Source organism: Phocoena phocoena, chromosome 19 (genome assembly GCF_963924675.1).
Source record: "Phocoena phocoena chromosome 19, mPhoPho1.1, whole genome shotgun sequence".
NCBI classification, from domain to species: domain Eukaryota; kingdom Metazoa; phylum Chordata; class Mammalia; order Artiodactyla; family Phocoenidae; genus Phocoena; species Phocoena phocoena.
In genome coordinates, this window is record NC_089237.1 from 11096035 (window position 1) to 11116405 (window position 20371).

A 20371-nucleotide genomic window follows, 5' to 3' on the forward strand; every position below is an offset into this window, starting at 1 on the left:
ATTTTACACAGGAAATGTATTTTCAGTCATTTTCTGCAACCTCAACTACTTAGAGCTATTTCTCCCATCTTCAATTTTCAAATAGTTGAGGAAAAAAGCAGTCAACATTCAAAAGGTGACACCTGTTATATGCTTTGCCTTTGATTCAAAAGGTAAGGTTCTTTTTAGGGAGTCAGTTACCAGTTACTGTGTCTTTTGTTGCCTATATCTTACCATTTTAAAAAAAGAAAAGTGGTATAGAATATAACAACTCTGTCAGATTGCCTTTAGATCTCAAGTTATTTGTAAACCACCCGAAGACATATTTTATTTAGTCTTTCTCATTAACTAGTTTGAGGATTTAATAATTCTAATAGAAAATTAGAAATCTGAGGTGTTTATGGAGGTGCCTTTCCATACAGCTTTGTGTGATGCTGGTTCTGGAATTATCTACAGGACGTGACAAGGAGGGGGTGGTGAGCAGGTGGCCTTGCCGGCATGCCTCCCATGGATCTTTGCTTCTCCTTTTCGGGCGTAAGCCTAATGGGAATGTCTTGGAGAACCAGCAAACACTTGCCTGTCTGGGATTTTCGTTCGTGGATTATTTATCCACATGATCTGGATTTAGGAATTCTTCATGGATTATTTACATTCCAAGAGAAGAGAATGGCCAGGAATAAATTTGTTCCTGCCTGTGATGGTGCCCTTGGTAATTTTTTACTGTTGCTTATGGTGCCAGGTGACTAATGTCACAAAATATCTGTGCCGCTGCTGTGTCCTTGTGCTTTGCATTTCTAACTTTTCAAGTCAGTAGTAATGGACTCTTGTCCTTCCTTCCCCCCTCCCCTCCCCTCCCCTCCCCTCCCCTCCCCTCCCTTCTTTCTTTCCTTCCTTCCTTCCTTCCTACCTTCCTCCCTCCCTCCCTTCCTTCTGCGTGGCATGTGGGATCTTAGTTCTCTGACTGGGGATTGAACCTGCGCCCCCTACAGTGGAAGCGTGGAATCTTAACCACTGGACCGCCAGGGAAGTCCTTGGACTCTTGTTCTTTAGAAGGCAGTTTCTTAGTGGAGATTTTCATCGATGTCTAAAGGCTTTGCTTTTTCCTCCCTCGAATTTGTTACCTCTTGGTGGTTTATATAAAAATTCAGTAGCATTTTTCTTGAGAGTACAGTGTGTTTGGGGCTTGGATGAGGACCAGAAAGATATTTAGATGGTGTGTTCCTTTAAAAATAGTTGAGATGCCCCATGTTATCAGTAGAAAATAGTTTCCTTGAGGACTTTGAAGGTACTCCAGGCTAGACAGGCACTTAGGGGTGAGTGAGAGGCGTAGACAGACCTTATCGTCCACGTGGGGCAACGTGCACAGGTAATACCGGAAGACACGATGTCACTGGCAGATGGAAGGTTGAGAACCAGCACTACTAAAATTTAAAAGAATGCCTTTCTGACTTAGCTACTTCTGACCATCCTCTGGGTTTGACTTTATGCTTTTGCTCTTTGCTAGACACATTTGTTTAAAAAAGAACGTGACCAGATCTACTGATTGAATTCTTCATAGGAAGGGTCTCTGCTGTTTTAATTACTTTCTTCCTTTTAAAGAATTATTATATAGAAGATACAGTCTTTTAGAATGTGTATTTAGTATATCAAGACATTATATGTTCATTACATTTGGTGTGATGTGTAATTTTTGTGCGTGTGTATGTGTGCTAAGAGTTGATTTACTGCTAGCTTTATTATTAGTTTAGCTTGGTAGGTATTAGTAAGTTCATGCTAGCTGACAGTAAATGGAATCTTCTACACTAGGATTATTATTATTTTTAATCTAAATTTCTGTCTATGAGCAGATCTCTTCCATGCTATCAGGAAGAGGCATTAGCATGTAAGGCAGGTAACATTATATAGAGAGAAATGATTGCAGATCCAAAAATGACAGTGTAGAATCACATATAGGACAGAGAAATTACCTTCCCAGGATAGTGGGAGGGCTAACTTTGGGTGGCCAGTAGCAGTACAAAGGAGTATAGTCCTCTGGGTAGACGGTTGTTAGTCTGAGAAAATTTGTTAAAGTTAGTGGGATTTCAAGAACAGATCTATAATGTAATTTTTTGAAGGAGAGAGAGTTCAAAGGGCTGATGAGGGAGAATGTTTACAGATTATTGGATGCCTAGGAAAAGGTGCCAGCATACCAGTGTGGGGTGGGATTCCATCTGGGTTGGTTTATAAAGTAGAATTGGAATAAAGTACCAGCTATAGCCTAGAAAGAAGCAGTTCCTGCAGACAGGGTGAGATCTTTTGCCTGCATTCAGGAAGCAGACACAACAATGAATCCTTAATATTTTCTTTTTTGAATGCCAAGACCATTACATTCATTTTTAAGTACTATAAAAATGTTTAAAATGTTGCTGCTACAGACTCTTAGTGGGACTTATGTATTTCAGAGACAAGCCTAAGGTAACAGTGCAGCGGGATGCCTGACTGGCTCGCTGGTATCAGTCATGGGGCTGTGCAGTATTCACTGGGCAATAATGGCACATGTCCTGGTGCAAGTGCACACTTCTCTGTTCTGCACCCCTTCACGTGGGTTACGGGAGAGGGAGGGAGGCCTGGCATCCGATGGTGTGGTTTTCAGAGTGTGGCAGCCTCATGCTTCCTCATAGAGTTTGCACAAAACGTGAGGCAGTCACCAAGCTCAGATGTTTGTGCATGGGCACCTGGTTCCTAACTATAAATCAGGGTCCTTTGAAACATTGCAGAGCAAAACACACACCACTTCATTGCACTCTACAGGGCTCTCGAGTTTTCTGCAGTAATAAAGAGAGGTTGGTTGCATCTGCAATAAAACAATGGGAACGTTATTAACTTTCTAGACCTGTGATGTAGATACCCATAGATCTGGTTTTCTCTCTCTGTGTCCTGTACTGCAAGACTCACAAAGCTTGGGCCACTGGAAATAAGGTCATTTTCATTAGTGTTTGCAGAAATCTTTGCATGCCTCCACGTTGCCGTGGATGGGAGCAGGCTGGGGAATCCTGTGACTTCCATCTCGTCCAGGGAGTGCAGAAAATCAACCACTGAAAACCTGTCAGCATCATAAGAGTGATACCTTGATGAGCTGATATCCTTCCTGGTGTTAAAATCCTTCTGGTTTTCCCTCTTTACTTTTCTAGCTTTAACTATTAAAGATTAAACATTTTGATAAAGGTGATTTGGGGTCAAGAAGGAGTTTAGAGAAACCATGACGATGATGTTTTTTTCTGAAGCTGCCAGACTATCTGGCCCAGGTTTCCTTGACGGGCCGATTGAGCCCTTTTCTAAATAATTTATCAGTTTGCCATGAGTGAAATATTTCTTCTGATTAAATTTAAGACTTTGCCTTATTACCTTGTAGGTACATAAATTTGTGTTTCTGCGGGAGATTGAAGGAAAAATGCCAACTGTTGTTTCAGCTGAAAATCCTGCAGTTAAATAAACCTCACTTAGTTCAACATAAGTCTTAACTGAAAGTTTTATTGGGAGATGGGAGCAGGAGATTATAAAGCTGAGCGTCTACAGTGAAGAATTTATCTTTTTAAGACTTACTAACAAATTGGGGGTTCTGGCAGTTTAGTACAGGGTGTGATTTAGGGGCTGGGGCTGGTGGAAGATGGCAAACAAAAGGTCTTGTCTCTCCGTTGTTCTTTCCCCAAAGAGTTTCCAAGCCACCAGCGAAGCCACAGCACCTTTCCTTGGGCTGAAATGCGGTTCTCCTGGGTGGCTTGAAAACAAATGTAATGGGAATATCGATAACTTCCTAAGGTAGGTGAAGACATTTGGCAAGACTTCCACTGCCGGCAGGTGTCTGAAGTGACCCTGACTGAGCCCATTTTGTCCGGTATGCATGTCCACGAAAGGGGACGGAAAGTGCCCTTTGGCACCTTGCTGTGATGCACCCTCCTCCAGCCGGGCCTCGGGCGGCCCATACAGTGGCTGTGGGGGAAGCCGAGGTGCTGGACAGCCTCAGTTAATCCTCACGGGACCAATCTTAGTTACCACATGCAGGACATTTGGTGCATTGCATGTAGCAGGTTCTCAATTTCAGCCTTCCCTTCAGTTCATCATGCCTCTCAAGTCTCTGTCAAGCGGTCAAGGGATGAAAGTTGGTTTTACCGTTAGACAGATGCGTTTTCACAGAGTTTCCTGCCAAGTGGAATATGTGTAGGGACAGGTGTCTTCCTGAAACAAAGCAAGCCTTCACCACCCGGTCCATCATCAGAGCAGAAATAATTGTTGCATTTTAATTTAAGTGACAATCACCCTTTCCTTCGTATTGATCACAGAGTCGTCTGCATCCTCTCAGAGCATGCGCGAATGAACTGCAGTGACGATTCTACCTCACGGTGGGAGGAGAGAGTTTGAGCAGGAAGCCGGTTGCCAGGGCCAGTGGACAACTTCGTTTGTGTTTTGGGCATTTGCCAGCTCATCCTTTGGGTTTAGGTACAGCTGCTGTTTGCAGACCCTAACACTTCTGTGCAGCAGTGTCTCCTGGTGGGGTTGTGGTTAGGATTCTGGAGTCAGGCTCCTTGCCTCCTCCCAAAAATGTGCCTGACAGCTCAACCTGCCCACCCCAAGGAGAGGGAATCCCATGGCCTCTAGACAAGCTGCCAGGCACTTGGGATTGACCGTAGAATTGGTGGGTGTTAGGGAACGGGCTCTCAGTCCGGTTTGCTTGGTCGGGCTTTGGAGCCCACTGCACTGCTGGGTGACTTGCCACTGCTGGCCTCCTTCCTGGGGTGGTCACGGTGCTTGTGACTCACAGGCTGTGGCACCTGAGCAGCAGGTATTGTTAATACAGACAACTCTCCTTACCCGCCCCCTTCAGTGCTTTGGAATGCGTTCTCTACAGGGATGCAGCAAAGAACCTTACGCAAGTGGGTTCTCCCTTTTCTTGGGATTTTCAGAGTCAAATGTAGAAACTCGAGGAAGAAACCAAGTTTGCCCTAGGACTGTGTTTCCCACCTGGGAGGTGGTCCAAAGAGATCTGTAGAATAGACCAAGGTGGATTGTTTCTTGTAGTGACGCTGCTTGGGGCGGTCACATTATGACCCAAGTCCCAAATTGACATTGCAGTTCAGCCAGTGAAAATGGCCCTGTGAGGGAGATCGAGAGCCCTCCTAATGCCATTGTCACACTGTCATTCGCATTCTCCTGTCCCCTAGGCCAGCCAACTCCCCCTCTTCTTGCCTTTACCAGCCCTTTCCTTTCCTTGGGTCCTAAGGTTGGGCTTGTTTGTGTCAAACTGCAAATAAGGACTCATAGCCAAAGGCAGAATTGTGGATGGATGGCTCACAGTTTACATAATTCAGTAGCTGCTGTGAAGCACTTTGCATCCTGTACTCATTAAATTTGCATGACATTGTAGACAAAGTCTTCTGGTCTTCTTGGGGTTAACTGTTACGTTTTCACAGTTTCACTTAATTGCTTTCTGCCCGGAATGTTAAGATTTGTACCTGTGACAAACATTTTATTTATATTTTGCTCTGGCCTTGACAGTGTTCCCAGACTTCATCTTTACCCCTCTTTTCAATCACTGCTCACCTGACAGCTTTTCCATGTACCAGGTTCAGTGAGAATTCTGATGTATGCTCATCAGCTGGAAGTCTTTTCTTTAGCCCTGCCCACACACCTCCGTCTTGCCCTGTCCCCAGAGTCCAAGGTATTGGAAACAGCCTCTGGATGTGGAGTTTAGATTCTGAAGCATCTTAGCCAAACTCCCCTACTAAATCCATCTTTGACTGCTTTTCCTAAGAGAGCATAAAGACCTGGCCATCCCTCCGCCAACCCTCAGAGCAGCTCAGAGGTCTGACCTGGGCATTCTTTTAAAAACACAATAAGCACATTAAAATAGAAGAAGGAAATCATTTTGCAGCCCATCTGGAGGATGAATAGCCTATTGGGACTAGAAGAACTCTGGCTCTTTCTGGGGAGGGGTGAGTTCACGGCCTGGTAACCAGGCAGAGAACCTGGGCTTGTTGGATTTTGGCTTTGCTACTTCCTAGAAATGTAACTTTGAGAAGTTGCTACTTAACTTTTAGGATTTGTTAAGTGTGGGCTTCCCCGGTGACACAGTGGTTAATAATCTGCCTGCCAACGCAGGGGACACAGGTTCGAGTGCTGGTCCAGGAAGATCCCACATGCTGTGGAGCAACTAAGCCCATGCGCCACAACTACTGAGCCTGCACTCTAGAGCCCGCGAGCCACAGCTACTGAAGGCCACGTGCCTAGAGCCCGTGCTCCACAACAAGAGAAGCCACCACAATGAGAAGCTTGTGCACCACAACGAAGAGTAGCCCCCGCTCGCCACAACTAGAGAAAGCCTGCGCGCAGCAAGGAAGACCCAACACAGCCAAAAATAAATAAATAAAACAAATTAAAAAAAAAAAAAAGATTTGTAAGTGTGAAAGGAGGGTTAATGGGGAAAGTGTCTGCACCAGGAGGGGCCACAGTGCTATGGGCAGATCCCTACTTTCCATGAGAGTTGCAGGCCCTCTCTGTGAAGTGCACCCCCCAGGGGCACACCTTCTCTCCAGCTCCCCGCTCCTGCCTAACCACCTCTGTTCCCTGCTCTCCTCTATGAACTGACCTACTTGAAGGGTTGTATTTTTAGAGACAAATACAGGCTTAACTCTGTCCTTAACTAGCCTCTCCAGGTCGTTGTCTCTCATCTTCACGTTCCTTTTAACAAGACAGTTATCTCTGTGTGTGTGACAAATTGCAAATGAGGACCAAATGCTGTCAGTTTGAAACTAAGACTGCAGCTCAGATGTCTGGCATTCACAGATTTCATGTGCAGGGCTGGTTTCCTGAGTTAACCTGGAGGCCCAAGATGCAGGGCTCTGTGTAAACAGCTCTGGAGGACGTGTGAGGATGGAAATAAAGATGTCTGAGGAAGTGCTGGTTCTAAGTCAGAAAGTAGAAGATGTGGTGCTTTAAAGAATGGAATGTGAAACTTGGAGATGGCAAGGAGCCCACCGTATGCTCACCATGTGTAACTGTGAAGAGTTGTCAAATTATATTCCAGTCAAATGAGAGAGTGCTGATCAAGGGGGAAATGAGAATGGATTGGAGGGGAATGGCCACTTCTCTTTATACTTGATTTCATTTTACAGGGGAAACTGTATGTCTCAGTGATATTCGTGAGTTGGGGCTTCACAATGGTTTCTGGACACCCCCTCTTAAATGTCAAAGAGTTACTTGTTGGTGTGATATATAATGGAGATTTAAAAAAATTAAGAAGAAGTTCGCATAGCATAAAATTATAAATGGGATCATACACTATGTGGCCTTATGTGTCTGACTTCTTCCACTTAGCATGATGTTTTCAAGATTCATCCATGTGCTTCATGTTGTTGTATGTATCAGTAATTCAGTCCTTTTTATAGGTGAATTACATTCCATTGGCTGAATAGACCACACTTTGTTTATCCATCTGTTGATGGACATTTGGGTTGTATCTGCCTTCTGGCTATTATGAATAATGCTGCTGTGAACAGGATGTAAAGCACATGGCCCAGCCAGGAGGGTTATATAGGACTTGTGTCAGTGTCATCAAGGAAGTTTCTCTTTTAAAGGGCTGCATGTAGGGCAGGTTCCTTGATAGATTTTTATAACTAAGATTTTATAACTAGATTTTATAACTAAGCTTTGTTTTGATTAAAATTTGGCTAAAAAGCCAAATTTCAATAAAATTCAAGGAGAGATCATAAATGATTGAGGAGAAATAGCTCAAGATTTGAGGAAATTGAAAGCATCATCAAGGAGTGCTTTGCAAAACGTTGCAAATAAATTGGAAAACCTGTATGAAAGGCATAATTTTCTAGGAAAATCAAATGGCCATAATTGACCTCAGAAAAGATAGAAACTCAAAATGAATCAATAAATGTAGAAGAAATTGAGAATGTTGTCACAGGGGTCTTCTCCCACTCCTCCTCCCTCCAAAAGATTTCAAACTTTGGAGGAACACAGAATTCTAAGGCTATTTGACTTCTATTATGAGAAGATACTGAAATATGCTAAGTTTAAAAAGCAAAGCACAAAATAAAATGTATTCAGCAGTCTTAGAATATGCATATGTAACTTACAGAAATTCAGCTGTTTCTTCTTGTCAGATTAATAGTGTAGGTGTGTGTGACATCTGTGTACATGGATGTGTTCGTGTATATGTATGAGTAGGTAGGTTGGTTGGTCGCTTGATCTGCCCATCCTTCCACTTGTTCAAGTGCCCTGGAGTGAACATAATGGGAGATGAGCCTGTGGCTCCCTTAGTTGTTCACTGTTTCCACTTGCCTTGTGACATCTTGCTGTGTTGCTTAATTCTAGTCCCACCAACATGTAGTTACACAGATAATCCCTGAAATGATGCACAAAACATTTGTCACGGTGAGTTTCGGGTAGATGCAGAAGAAGACTTTTACCCTAAATCCCATACACCTTGCATTTAAAAATCATGACTATGTATGACTTTAATAATAGACATCTGATTTAAAATACCTGTTCTCCAAGTATCACTTCGTGTAGGAATGAGACTGTGAGGCAGAAGGACCCACATGTTACCGGCCTGGGTTGTGGAATCCACATGCAGTACGTTCTGCCACTTCTGTCCTCTCTTGTTTCCATGCATTGTGTGTGTGTGATGTAAGCAGCTAGAGAAGCTATTGCCCGAGGCCTTCCTTCAGCCATTTTTGCCTTGGGGTCAGCTTTTGTTACTCTCCCTTCCACAGAGTTGACTTGAGTCTGTCAGAGATGGCTGGTCCCTCTGTCTGTAGGACCAACTGCAGTGAGAGCTGTTTAGTGGGGAGCACCGCCCAGAGGGCAGCAGCCTGAGGGCAGCGCCATCTTTGCAGTCACCACCCTGAGGCAGTGGGGGGCAGGTGGAAGGGTCTCTGCTCAGCAAACCTGTTCCCTTTGATTTTGTTTACCAGCTCCATGCATTAAAGTAGCTAAGCTTATTAGGGGCATTTAACCCAAGAAAAACAACAAATGGTGAGAAATCAGTTTGTCTTAGTGGAAGGAAAAGTGTTATATTGAATACTCTAAGGAAAAAAAAAGGATAAACATCTTGAAAAAAATAAACATCGGTTATGTATAGCACCTTAACTGTTAATGTGAGGGATCCTGTAGTCAGAAGATAACAGCCTGTCTTAAAGGGGTTTACAACCCAAAGAATAGAGATGGCTAATCATCTTAAAATTAGATACTTGTACCTGTCCAAGTGGTCCCGGTGCTTTGGGGGTGTGTACATGCAGTGTAGACTCCAGCTGGCTGTGGGTCACAGGTGTGTGAGGGGCCACTTTGGGGCTGAATGCAAGTGTGAGGGCGACACTTCTTTAATAATTATAGGTTCTTGGTATAGCCTCAAATGAGAGGACATAGTGGTTTTACTTATAATTTTAATATTTTCATCATTGTTAAAAGTCACTGTTTTTAATACATAAAAAGTAGGTAAGTGAACACCCAATTCATTGACGAAGAGAGTTGCAGGTAATGGAAGTGACCATTAGTATACTGTCCTCTTTTCAGGAAGATGACCATCTAACTAGTGGTGTCTGTACTTTTCCATACTCATCCTAGAGTTGCAGATGTGGAACTCAGAGGGAGAGCGATCTGGGTGGGGTAGCTTAGTGTGGGGAAAGGGTGTTCCTGCCTTCATTGCCGTAAAGAAATTTCTTGTTTTACAAAGCTGCTCTTTAATTAATGTACTTAGTGATAACTCCCTAACAGTTAACACAGGCATTTGCCTGGGAGTCAGGAGACCTGTTTTAATTGTGCTGAATACTTGCGACCTTGGATAAATCTCTAAAATTCATTTCAGCTTTAAAATGCTCTCGCTCTAACAAGAGTTTATTCTTATCTATTTAATGAGACAGAATAGTCTGTATTAGCGATTAAAGTCAGATGATCTTTTTAGAGGCAATCATTTTGGACAGCATTGGGTCTGATTTCTGCAGGACACACAGGAGTAGGAGATAGGGATTATACAGTTCCTCTCAGTGTTTTAGTCGTCTTGAAGATTAGAAGCTCCTTTATTTTTAAAACTCTACTATTCCTTGTTTTAATTTGAGTATGTTTCTACTCAGCTGAGTATGTTTCTACTCAGCCGATACGAAAATTTTCACCTTTTAAACTGAGGGAGAAAAAACAGAGCGATTGACCGGGGACCTTGTGGAATTCCATTGGGCTTGTAAGGGAGGGCTTCAGGCTGGTGGGCCTGTGGGGGACCTTGGAGACTGTTGATGGCAGGAGGGGACTCCAGGAAAGAGCAGGCCCTAGCTTTGCAAAGGAACATTTGAGAGTGCGCCTAGGGCCACAGCAGGGATGTCTGCCTCTGAGGGAAGAAGGAATCCAGGTTTTTAATATCTTGGGGCCTGATCTTTTATTCCTTTGGCTGTTGTCTTGGTCTGTCAGGACTTTTGTTTTGAAGCCAGAGGAAGCAGCTGACTTGCCCTCATATCCCCAAAGCACTCAGTAGGGGTTCAAATGAATGAGTAAAGGATGGGCTAGTCTTAGTTTACTAGGGTGACCTGAGGCTGGTTCTGTCAAGCTGCCCTCTCCTCCACCTGGCCCGTCTGAGGTGCAGCCAGGAGTGTAGCTGCCCTAGGAGGCCCTGAGCGCACAGGCTTTCTGGAGGCTGCATTCACCTACCGAGTTACAGGGCTTTCTTGTCTTTTAATGGGAATGTTTAGTCTGTTTTCATTTAATATAATTAACAACACATCTGGGTTTAAGTCTACCATTTCATTGTTTATTTTATTTTTGTCTCACCTGGTTTTATTGCTTTTTTCTCCTTTTTTGACTTCTTTTGTAGCAATCAGGTTTTATAATATCATCCCATCGTCCCCTTCTGTTAGTGACACACTGCAGACTGTATGAGCTATGTGTTGATATGTCAGCTTACGTGTTGGTTTAGTGTAGCTCTAGAGGTCTCTGCACACGAGGATTTTAAGTTAGTGCTTCTACCACTTTTCATACAGTGCAGGAACCCCAAAACATCACACCTCCCGCCTTTACTCACTTTCCCCGACTGTGATGTCAGTGTCATGTGTTTTAGTTCTATGTTTATTTTAACCCTACAAGACAGTAGTGTTGTTTTATACACTCAATATTTATTTAGATATACCCATTTATTTACCCTTTCTGACACTCTTTATTCCTTCCTGCATCTCTGTCCTTCTGCCAGGGGTCATTCTCCTTCAACCTGAAAAACTTTCTTTAATGTTTCTTTTAGCACGAGTCTGCTGGAAACAAATTTATTTAGTTTCTCTTCGTCTGGAAATGTTTTACTTTTACCTGTGTTTGAGTTTTGAAGGCTATCTTTGCTGGGCACAGAATTCTATAGCAATTTCTTTCTTTTGGTGTAAAGGGGTGTTTTTTTGTTTGTTTGTTTTGGTTTTTAGTTTTTGTTTTCAGTTTAAACAAGTTTAAAAGTGTTTCTCCCTCATCTTCAGGCTTCTGTCCTTTCTGTTAAAAAGTTGGCTGTGAATCTTAATATTTGTCCTTTGAAGGTAAACCCCCACCCCCCCCCGCCCCGACTTAAAAGCTTCTTTCTTAGTTTTCATCATTTCACTACAGTGTTCTTGGGGTGGTTTACTGCGTCTTTATCCTGTTTGGTGCTTCTTGACCCTGTGGCTTAATGTTTTTCGTTAGTATCACTTCAAATGCCACCTCTGTCTCTTCTCTCCTGGAACTCGAATAAGAGTATGTTAGGCTTTTTCTCTGTGTCCTGTATGTTTCTTACATTCTGTTCAGTTCTGGATATTGCCTGCTGACCTGTTTTATAGCTCTCAAATCCTCTTTTTTTATGGAGTCTAATCTGCTATTTAGCAGACATACCAAATTCTTGATTATATTTTTTTATTCCATAATTTCCACTTGATTCTTAATGATTCCTGGTCTCTGGTGAAAATATCCTTCCACCTTGTAACCTATTTTCATGAAGATATCAGCTGTCAATTCTAAGGTGCCTATTCTCTTCACATTAACATCTCTGGAATCGGGATGTGTGTCATAATCAGTGCTGACACGGGTATGGACTCCGGGGTGTGACTGGACAGGGGTCAGTCGGTCAACTACCTGTAAGGCCCACTTGTGCAGAAGATAGGAGTCCCGGATGACGAACGCAAAGGACAGAATCAGATCCCCTGAATGGGGGTCTGTGACCTGGAAGACCCCCAGAGACCGCCATGGAGATGTCACACCCCCCTGCCCATGGTCGACGGGGTGACACTGAGTGAAATTGTGTGTGTCGATGGCTCTGAGGGGCAAATTGGTGCAGAGAATGGGCTTCTGAGCGTGAAGGAAAGTGTGGGAATACCCGAGTCAGTGGCTGTGGCTTATTTTTTCTTTACGTATCCATACAACAGTGATAAATGATAAACCTGTCCGATTCAGTTTACAGTAGCTCTTTCACGAAGTATCAGGTGTAATTTCCAGGTGATGAGAAAGTGTCGTACTACGTTGAGTCGGGAGCATCTTCCCTTCGTGATGCATGAAGCAGTGGCACGTCTTTCAGTCTGTAGCTTCTTAGACTCTATGAAGAAAGAACATCTATTTGATATAAATACAACCACACCCCTTGAGGAGCCGAGCTGGGAGAGGGGCTCCGTGAAGTTTAATGATGCGGGGAGCCCCTCTCCACCATGGCCACCGGCGGCATCCCCTTGTGCATACACGGGTGCCAGTCCGTCACGTCCCTCCTGAGGTGCGAATGCCTCCATCTCTGCCACACTCGCAGTCAGTGAGGGAGGCGCACTTGAGCGTCCTGTCGCTCTGGAGTCCCTTGCTCTTGCTCCCCAGACCGCCTCAGCCCAGCTTTCCCACTGCCGTGACACCAGCGCCCTCATCTTCTCCCGCCCCCCTCCCCCAGGTACCTCAAGGTCAGTCTTGTTCCGGTGCCGCTTACTCGCCTCCTGCTTACAACAAACAAGTCAAAACACGATCACATTCCGCCCCCACCCCAGCCACCCTCTGGTCTGGCTTTCCTCCCTGCCAGCCCGCCGCCTGCGGGAGGGTGTTCGTCCCTCTCACCCCCGTCTGCCTCTCCCCAGTTCCTCTGCTACCTGCTCATCTTTCGCACGGTTCTAAGGCGGCTGCTTACCCACCTGGCTTAAGCCTCTCTTCTTCATGCGTCTTCTGTGTCAGCCCTGGGCTCTGGAGCTCCAGAGCAGGAATGGAGATGGTGATGGTCAGGCTTGAGCCTGAGTTAGGGATCGGGGGTGGCCGACTTGGAGATCTGGGGGAGATTGGAAGGGACTTGCGCTGAGTCAGGGTTGCTCCTGGAGTCTTCAGCTAGACGGATTGGGAGGGCAGAGTGGTTCCGAGTCATGGCACGAGGGGGCCAGCAAGAGACTCCAGGTGTGTCTCAGGGGAGGTGGGAGCTCTCCTCAGGGAGAGCTGAATGGGGGCCCCAGAACTCTCCTTGCTCTTGGCAAAGCCCCTAACGCCCGTCCTTCACCACTGTTATGTTGAGATTTTGATTGGGATGGTACTGAATTTATAGATCAGCTTGAGAAGAACTGGGTGATTTTACAACCATAACTAGGGTGTACTTTTCCATTTATTCTGCACTTGTTTTTATGTCTTTCCATGGGGTCTGAGGATTTCTCCACAAAGATTCTTCTCAGAGTTTCTGTTGCTCCTGCTAAAGGGATCTTTTTTCCCTTCCCTTTTCTAATGGGTTTCTAGAATGCAGTATAAGAATGCTGTTTGTTATTCCATGTTGGTTGTTACATTGTCGCTGATTTTTAGGGTTCTCCCAGTACAGGTCTCCTGTTGTGTCGTTCAGGGGCGCCAGCTGTGACAAAGAGTGTTGTCCAGAGTCTCCTGGCATCAGGATGGTGTTCTGCACTGTTAGGGACTCACAGCCCTGCACATCGGGGCTCAGTAATTCACAGTCAAAACACCAGACTTGGAGGTGCACCAGAAAGTCTGTCCTGTTTTCAGTTTTATATATTTCATGTCTCTTTAAATCTCTAAAAATTTAGAACATCCTTTTTTTTTTAACATCTTTATTGGATTATAATTGCTTTACAATGGTGTGTTAGTTTCTGCTTTACAACAAAGTGAATCAGTTATATATATACATGTGTTCCCATATCTCTTCCCTCTTGCGTCTCCCTCCCTCCCTCCCACCCTCCTAATCCCACCCAGGCGGTCACAAAGCACCGAGCTGATCTCCCTGTGCTATGCGGCTGCTTCCCATTAGCTATCTACCTTATGTTTGGTAGTGTATATATGTCCATGCCTCTCTCTCGCTTTGTCACAGCTTACCCTTCTCCCTCCCCACATCCTCAAGTCCATTCTCTAGTAGGTCTGTGTCTTTATTCAGAACATCCCTTTTTTATAAGCCATTCTACGAACTTTTTTACAACCTAGTTTTAGACATCATTTACATACAATAACGTGTACAGCATTTAAGTATTTAGTTTGATGAATTTTGACAATTGTACAGTCCCCTTTAATCACCACTCAAAACAAGATGAAGAACATTTGATCACCTGGAAAATTCCCTGGTGCCCCTTCCCAGCCAGTTTCTCCTGGCCAAGGGAAACCACTTTCTAGAAGCCATCTATCACCAAAGGTATCTCCTTGACCTTTGTACAAATGATCACACACTGGGTATTCTTTGGTGTCTGCCTTCTTTTACTCAACGTAATGATTTTGAAGTTCATCCACATTGTTGCACTTACCGGTGATCCGTTCCCCCTTTATTATTGATTAGCATCCCACAACCTTTCTCTCCATCCTCCTGCTGATGCACCTGTGGATTATTTCCAGTTTTTGGCTGTGATGAACAAAGCTGCTGTGAGTGTTCATGTAAAAGCCTTTGTGTGGGCATATGTTTTCATTTCTCTTGAGTAAATAGCTAGGAATGGGATTGCAGGTCGTGGGATAGTTTCATGTTTTCCATTATATTTTGTAAGCAGCACTAAATTGACACAATGACAAAAATCATCTGTTTTTCTTTGCCAGGCAATCTGCAGAGAAATCTTATTTACAGTTTTCTCCACATACTCAGAAGACATGAAAACATGAACATAAATGAGCTTGGAGACATTTGGTTGTCTTTGAATGAATTCTTAGGTTAGATATTGGGCATTATTTTCCTGTCAAATAATATACTTTCCTTTGCTGTGGGGAGTGAATTAGGCCATTTATGCTTATTATGGAATCATGCACGTAAATACATGCACAGTTTAGAAATTAATCAAATAAATTGTTTTTACCCATTATTGGGCTTAGGAAAGAGAAAGTGACTTGTGGCTTTAAAGCCCCTTTGAGTCCCTGACAGCCCCCTCATCTTTCAGAGGCAGCCTTGTCCTGTGCCTTCACTTGTTTTTTTTTCTTTTTTTACATCTTTATTGGAGTATAATTGCTTTACAATGGTGTGTTGGTTTCTGCTTTATAACAAAGTGAATCAGTTATACAGATACATAGGTTCCCATATCTCTTCCCTCTTGCGTCTCCCTCCCTCCCACCCTCCCTATCCCACCCCTATAGGTGGTCACAAGCCACCAAGCTGATCTCCCTGTGCTATGCGGCTGCTTCCCACTAGCTATCTACCTTATGTTTGGTAGTGTATATATGTCCATGCCTCTCTCTCGCTTTGTCACAGCTTACCCTTCTCCCTCCCCATATCCTCAAGTCCGTTCTCTAGTAGGTCTGTGTCTTTATTCCTTTCTTACCCCAGGGTTCTTCATGACATTTTCTTTTTCTTAAATTTCATATATATGTGTTAGCATACAGTATTTGTCTTTCTCTTTCTGACTTACTTCACTCTGTATGACAGACTCTAGGTCTATCCACCTCATTACAAATAGCTCAATTGCGTTCACTTGTTTTTTTTAAGAGTGGTGTGTGTGTGTGTGTGTGTGTGTGTGTGAACAAGACCCTAACTGGATCATGGTCAGCTTGCCCTGTTTGTGGCACTCGTGTCTCCTTCACTCAGCACTGTTTTTGAGGCTCATTTGGCTGGTTTGGGTTCTTAGGTTCCCCCTGCTCTGTATATTCCCTAAGAGCAATAGAATGAAAGTTTGGCTCTTTACAGTTTTTTGCTGTCACAGACATCTATTGAGAAGGACTATGCATCTTTTGGTGCAAAACGCAGGACTGCTTCTAGGCTCTACCTGGGAAAGGCCTTGCTGGTTGTGTCTGTGCATCTTCACCTTTGCAGGTGAGGGCCAGCTGCTGACCTGGTCCTGGTGGCTCTGCTGCTGGGTCAGGGCCCCTGTTGGAAGGCCGCCCTTCTCTGCAGTCCTCCTGCAGGACAGCTGCTAGCTCACTCAATCTGAATGGTCTAGGCTTCCCTGCTTCCTGAAAGGGGTGTTGGAGGCATCTCATCCTGTCATCCTGCTTTCCTTTTTTTTTTGTGGTACGCGGACCTCTCACTGTTGTGGCCTCTCCCGTTGCGGAGCACAGGCTCTGGATGCGCAGGCTCAGCGGCCATGGCTCACGGGCCCAGCCGCTCCGCGGCATGTGGGATCTTCCCGGACTGGGGCACGAACCTGCGTCCCCTGCATTGGCAGTTAGGCTCTCAACCACTGCACCACCAGGGAAGCCCTCATCCTGCTTTCTTAATGATAAACAGCAAGAAATGCCAATCCATTTTAATTCTGAGAACTAATACATTTAGCAGTATTCATTTTTGTTCCCTTTTTAAGGAATAGAAGCAAAACCCGAGAAAATCATTTTTATGCCCAGTATTGGTTTTCTACTTCAGGTACTGGGGTAGGGCTCCACTACCCCACCCCCCCCCCGCCCCCCCACCAAAGCTGCTGCTCCTTCCCCCCCACCCTTCCTCCCTAACCCCGCCTCCCCACTTCCATCTTTCCCTGCCCTCCTGCTCTCCCCTTCTTCTCCCCTCCTTACCTTTCTCTCTTCCTCCTCCCCTCCCTGCCCATCTCCCCCTTCTTCCTCCCAGCTGGTCTCCTAAGAAGCACTTAGCAGTATTCGGAATCCTTGACCTTGGCAGGTTTTGGGAAGTGTTGGTTATTGAAGAGATGAGGAAGAGAAAAGAGCCCACGTCTCTAAAGGAATCTGGCTGTTCAATGCTGGCTTGATTAGGAGATGGAACATTTATAATAATGTGGGTTGTTAACTGTAAAGTGCCTGAGATAAATTTATAGTGTTCACTTCCTTCAGAAGGACCTGGACTTTTTCTCACAAGGAGAAATATGCTTCCATAAATTTTATGTCCAGAATATTGATAGAGCTTTAATCTGCATTACTCCTCACAAGGAACAAAAAAAGTTTTGTTTTGTTTTTCTGCGCTATGGAGACTTCCTTCTTTTCTATCCAGTATTTTCCCACATTTCTCCCTTTTCTCTTCCCTCTTTTTTCCCTGTCAATTAAGATATTTGAAAGGAAATCTCTGAAACACTTCTGCTGTTGTTTGACCGTGGGCCTGGGATTCCAACCTGCCATCCTAATTAGTGGTTTGCTGGCTGTTCCACATCAAAGATTTGCAGGTTTCCCAGGGAGAACCAAGTAAGGCAGGGAAGCTAATTGAAGACACTGTCTAATTATTGGGTGCCTCCTAACTACTGTTCTTATTTCTTCTTTTTTTTTTTTTTTTTAACATCTTTACTGGAGTATAATTGCTTTACAGTGGTGTGTTAGTTTCTGCTTTATAACAAAGTGAATCAGCTGTACATACACATATATCCCCATATCTCTTCCCTCTTGCATCTCCTTTCCACCCTCCCTATCCCACCCCTCTAGGAGGTCACAAAGCATTGAGCTGATCTCCCTGTGCTATGTGGCTGCTTCCCACTAGCTATCTTACATTTGGAAGTGTATATATGTCCATGACACTCCCTTACTTCGTCCCAGCTTACCCTTCCCCCTCCCCATGTCCTCAAGTCCATTCTCTACGTCTGCATCTTTATTCCTGTCCTGCCCCTAGGTTTTTCAGAACTTTTTTTTTTTAGATTCAATATATATGTGTTAGCATATGGTATTTGTTTTTCTCTTTATGACTTACTTCAGTCGTATGACAGACTCTAGGTCCATCCACCTCACTACAAATAACTCAATTTCGTTTCTTTTATGGCTGAGTAATATTCCATTGTATATATGTGCCACATCTTCTTTATGCATTCATCTGTCGATGAACACTTAGGTTGCTTCCATGTCCTGGCTGTTGTAAATAGAGCTGCAATGAACATTGTGGTACATGTCTCTTTTTGAATTATGGTTTTCTCAGGGTATATGCCCAGTATTGGGATTGCTGGGTCGTATGGTAGTTCTATTTTTAATTTTTTAAGGAACCTCCATACTGTTTTCCATAGTGGCTGTATCAGTTTACATTCCCACCCTTATTTCTTCTTGAGAAAATTTTCCTTTAAAAGTGATATAAACTATTAAAAACTCCAGGAAAATCTTCATAGGAAGCATGGAAGAAGTCTTGCTTGTCTATTAACCCTCAAAACCATTCAATATCTTTCTTTCCAGTCTGTTTGTTTCTATGAATTCTGCATGTGTTGTAATGTTGTCACCATCCCATTCATGGGACCTGGGGTGTGTGGAGCGAGGAGGGCATGCTGGTTATTTGTAGTGATTCTCTCCAGAGAAGAACTGCATTTTCTGTCTCCTTTGGTATAGAATACTAGGAATTTCTATCTCCTTCGGTATGGAATACTAGGAATTCTTTATTACCTCAAGAATTACCTTTCTCCAAATTTGGCCTGTGAAAATAGACCATTTTTATTGTTCTTTCCTTCTCCCTGGTATGAATTCAAGAAGATTCTTTTTCCCTCTCTGTCTAGCCTGGTGGAGACATCAGAGATGACATGGAGATTGGAAGAGGTCCCAGGACAAAGTGCTGGGGTCTTCAGGAGAAGTTAGAAGCATTAGGATCATAGTTGTGAGTTTGAGTGAGGCCACCCAAAATCCAGTTGCCATGCTGGTCAGAGAACTGGGAAAGCAGAAGCATGAAAACCATTCCTACTTGGTTCAACACAACAAAATATCACTGTATGCCATATGCAAGGCATGTTGCTGGTTGCTGTGGATGTGAAAAAAAGAGCTTCCTACTGGTGATAACTCCAAGTCTTATAGGGAGGGTAGACATTGATTCACTGATTGGTTCATGCATTCAACAACAATGTTTATCAGGATTATACTAAGTCAGACTCTAAGCTCAGAGTCTGAGCCAAATATGATCCCTGCCATTGTAGAACACGGAGTCTAGTGGGTGAGACAGATGACAGTCACAGAATATACTAGGGATGGTTCACAGCAAACCAGAAGTGCCTGAAAGCAAGGAATATGTTCCCTGAACATGGATAATGGCAATCCTGACCAGGGGTCACGTGGGATTCCTCTTGTGTTCCTGATCGAATGCTTGACAGGCCAGAGTGCTCCCCCCATACCCCAGAGAAGGCTTTAGAGCCTGCCAGCAACTCCCCTTCTTTGTATGCTCAGGAGAGTGTGAAGAAGATGTCCTTTGTGGTGACTTCTGTGTGGTTAGGGCATAATTTATAGGGCATGGATTTTCACAGTAACCTGGGAAGGTAAGAAGCTTCATCTCCACTTACCTTTCCCAGGATACCAGCCCCAAGAGGAGATTCTGCTCATCTCCTCCCCAGGCATCTGTCATCTTTCCACTACATCTTGTTGCCTCCCCTGTACGTGCAGGGGGCGAGGCCGCCCCGAGTTAGAAGAGTTGTTAGTCTTTGAGAGGCAGGAAGAGAAGTAGCTCAGGGAAACTCCACAGAATTGGCCATGTCTGAGCCAGGAGAAAAGGGGACCTGACCTGGCCAGGTGGTTGAGGTGAGGGCAGGGCCGCCCACGGGAAGAGGGCCTCCCAGCCTGCGGCTCAGTTACACACTTGAAGAAGCTTCGATGCTTGCAGAGGTATCCATCCAGTAAGGACCAGGTCATCTTTCCCACTGAAAACCCTCTGCCATGTCATTTTTTCTACTCGTGCCATTTTCAGAGTTTATTTCTCTTAGCTATTTCACCAGTGTGTACAGAGTTAATAGCTGAAATTGAATGGTAGTTTGTTTTCCCATCTTAGAGATGTTCCATGGAGTTCTGTGTCTGACTCGTTGGCCCTAATGGTGAGCCTGTCTTCCCTGTAGTCATGTCCTTCCCACTCACCCTCACCTTTGTTTAGCCGCATCTCTGGGGGCCAGCATAACCTGTTGATGACAAATTAGAGAAAACGTTAATATTCTTTCAGTTTTCGTGGGGCAAATACAGGGCTCCTCGATTTGCTTTCCAATAATTGGAGTTAGGCCACGAGATCACAGAGCTGATTTGAAAGATTTTAGTGAAATGAGTAGTGTAGTTGTGACTGTGATAAGGCATGTGAAACCAGTTCATTGTAGCTTTTTATTCATTTGATTCCCATCAG

General features: G+C 44.3%; 1 protein-coding gene across 2 annotated transcripts in view; it reads left to right on the top strand.

The window, feature by feature from the left end:
• RPTOR (regulatory associated protein of MTOR complex 1) overlaps positions 1-20371 on the top strand; it is a 343232-nt gene that overhangs the window by 94326 nt on the left and 228535 nt on the right. The gene's annotated exons all lie outside the window — the stretch shown is intronic.